The following is a 3,541-nucleotide window of genomic DNA, read 5'->3' as shown; positions in this document are numbered from 1 at the left end:
ATTGTTAAAATTCTTCAGAAACGTCACTTTTGAACTGTTTTCTAGTAATTTAAACCACTCAGATACCCAACGGGCTCGGAAAGAGCAACGAAACCATCAAATTTTAGCTAGAAACTGTATTTTTGTCGATTTTTATTGAATTTGAACTATATTTCAACATTTTTTGATGGTTCTGAGCCACCAAACACACTTAAAGCATGTAGAATCGTCTCAGATTAGGAAAAGGAGACGTTTAGGTCAATTTTATGCATTCTGCCGTTCGTAGATACAAGAAAATTGTTAAAATTCTTCAAAAACGTCACTTTTGAAATGTTTTCTTGTACTTTTAAGCCACTCAGATACCCAACGGGCTCGGAAAGAGCAACGAAACCATCAAATTTTTGCTAGAAAGTGTGTTTTTGTCGATTTTTATTGAATTTGAACTATATTTCAACATTTTTTGGTGGTTCTGAGCCACCAAACACACTTACAGCATGCAGAATCGTCTCAGATTAAGAAAAGGAGACGTAAGGGTCAATTTTATGCATTCTGGCGTTCGTAGATACAAGAAAATTGTTAAAATTCTTCAGAAACGTCACTTTTGAAGTGTTTTCTTGTACTTTAAAGCCACTCAGATACATTACGGGCTCGGAAAGAGCAACGAAACCATCAAATTTTAGCTAGAAACTGTATTTTTGTCGATTTTTATTGAATTTGAACTATATTTCAACATTTTTGATGGTTGTGAGCCACTAAACCCACTTAAAGCATGCAGAGTCGTCTCAGATTAGGAAAAGGACAAGTTTAGGTCAATTTTATGCATTCTGGCGTTCGTAGATACAAGAAAATTGTTAAAATTCTTCAGAAACGTCACTTTTGAAGTGTTTTCTTATACTTTTAAGCCACTCACATACCCTACGGGCTCGGAAAGTGCAACGAAACCATTAAATTTTAGCTAGAAACTGTTTTTTTGTCGATTTTTATTGAATTTGAACTACATTTCAAGATTTTTTGATGGTTCTGAGCCACCAAACACACTTAAAGCATGCAGAATCGTCTCAGATTAGGAAAAGGAGACGTTTACGTCAATTTTATGCATTCTGGCGTTCGTAGATACAAGAAAATTTTTAAATTCTTCAGAAACGTCACTTTTGAAGTGTTTTCTTGTAATTTTAAGCCACTCAGATACCCTACGGGCTCGGAACGAGCAACGAAACCATCAAATCTTTGCTAGAAACTGTGTTTTTGTCGATTTTTATTGAATTTGAACTATATTTCAACATTTTTTGGTGGTTCTGAGCCACCAAACACACTTAAAGCATGCAGAATCGTCTCAGATTAGGAAAAGGAGACGTTTAGGTCAATTTTTTGCATTCTGGAGTTCGTAGATACAAGAAAATTGTTAAAATTCTTCAGAAACGTCACTTTTGAAGTGTTTTCTTATACTTTTAAGCCACTCACATACATTACGAACTCGGAAAGAGCAACGAAACCATAAAATTTTAGCTAGAAACTGTATTTTTGTCGATTTTTATTGAATTTGAACTACATTTCAAGATTTTTTGATGGTTCTGAGCCACCAAACACACTTAATAATGCAGAATCGTCTCAGATTAGGAAAAGGAGAAGTTTAGGTCAATTTTATGCATTCTGGCTTTCGTTGATACAAGAAAACTGTTAAAATTCTTCAGAAACGTCACTTTTGAAGTGTTTTCTTGTACTTTTACGCCACTCAGATACCCTACGGTCTCAGAAAGAGCAACGAAACCACCAAATTTTAGCTAGAAACTGTATTTTTGTCGATTTTTATTGAATTGAACTACATTTCAAGATTTTTTGAAGGTTCTGAGCCACCAAACACACTTTAAGCATGCAGAATCGTCTCAGATTAAGAAAAGGAGACGTTTAGGTCAATTTTATGCATTCTGGCGTTCGTAGATACAAGAAAATTGTTAAAATTCTTCAGAAACGTCACTTTTGAAGTGTTTTCTTGTACTTTTGCGCCACTCAGATACCCTACGGGCTCGGAAAGAGCAACGAAACCATCAAATTTTAGCTACAAACTGTATTTTTGTCGATTTTTATTGAATTTGAACTAAATTTCAACATTTTTTGATGGTTCTGAGCCACCAAACACACTTAAAGCATGCAGAATCGTCTCAGATTAAGAAAAGGAGACGTTTAGGTCACATTTATGCATTCTGGCGTTCGTAGATACAAGAAAATTGTTAAAATTCTTCAGAAACGTCACTTTTGAAGTGTTTTCTTGTACTTTTAAGCCACTCAGATACCCAATGGGCTCGGAAAAAGCAACGAAACCATCAAATTTTAGCTAGAAACTGTATTTTTGTCGATTTTTATTGAATTTGAACTATATTTCAACATTTTTTGATGGTTCTGAGCCACCAAACACACTTAAAGCATGCATAATCGTCTCAGATTAGGAAAAGGAGTCGTTTAGGTCAATTTTATTCATTCTGGCGTTCGTAGATACAAGAAAATTGTTAAAATTCTTCAGAAACGTCACTTTTGAAGTGTTTTGTTGTACTTTTAAGCCACTCAAATACCCAACGGGCTCGGAAAGAGCAACGAAACCATCAAATTGTAGCTAGAAACTGTATTTTTGTCGATTTTTATTGAATTTGAACTACATTTCAAGCTTTTTTGATGGTTCTGAGCCACCAAACACACTTAAAGCATATAGAATCGTCTCAGATTAGGAAAAGGAGACGTTTAGGTCAATTTTATGCATTCTGGCGTTCGTAGATACAAGAAAATTGTTAAAAATCTTCAGAAACGTCACATTTGAAGTGTTTTCTTGTACTTTTAAGCCACTCAGATACCCTACGGGCTCGGAAAGAGCAACGAAACCATCTAATTCTAGCTACAAAATGTATTTTTATCGATTTTTATTGAATTTGAACTGTATTTCAACATTTTTTGATGGTTCTGAGCCACCAAACACACTTGAAGCATGCAGAATCGTCTCTGATTAGGAAAAGAAGACGTTTAGGTCAAATTTATGCATTCTGGCGTTCGTAGATTCAAGAAAATTGTTAAAAATCTTCAGAAACGTCACATTTGAAGTGTTTTCTTGTAATTTTAAGCCACTCAGATACCCAATGGGCTCGGAAAAAGCAACGAAACCATCAAATTTTAGCTAGAAACTGTATTTTTGTCGATTTTTATTGAATTTGAACTAAATTTCAACATTTTTTGATGGTTCTGAGCCACCAAACACACTTAAAGCATGTGCAATCGTCTCAGATTAGGAAAAGGAAACGTTTAGGTCAATTTAATGCATTCTGGCGTTCGTAGATACAAGAAAATTGTTAAAATTCTTCAGAAACCTCATTTTTGAAGTGTTTTTTTGTACTTTTAAGCTACTCAGATAACCTACGGGATCGGAAAGAGCAACGAAACCATCAAATTTTAGCCAGAAACTGTATTTTTGTCGATTTTTATTGAATTTGAACTATATTTCAACATTTTTTTATGGTTCTGAGCCACCAAACACACTTAATAATGCAGAATCGTCTCAGATTAGGAAAAGGAGACGTTT

Source organism: Zophobas morio, unplaced genomic scaffold (genome assembly GCF_036711695.1).
Source record: "Zophobas morio isolate AGI-343-1 ecotype UQ-CSIRO unplaced genomic scaffold, CSIRO_AGI_Zmor_V1 ptg000009l, whole genome shotgun sequence".
Classification (NCBI taxonomy): Eukaryota; Metazoa; Arthropoda; class Insecta; order Coleoptera; family Tenebrionidae; genus Zophobas; species Zophobas morio.
Note: the sequence above shows the minus strand (reverse complement) of the source record.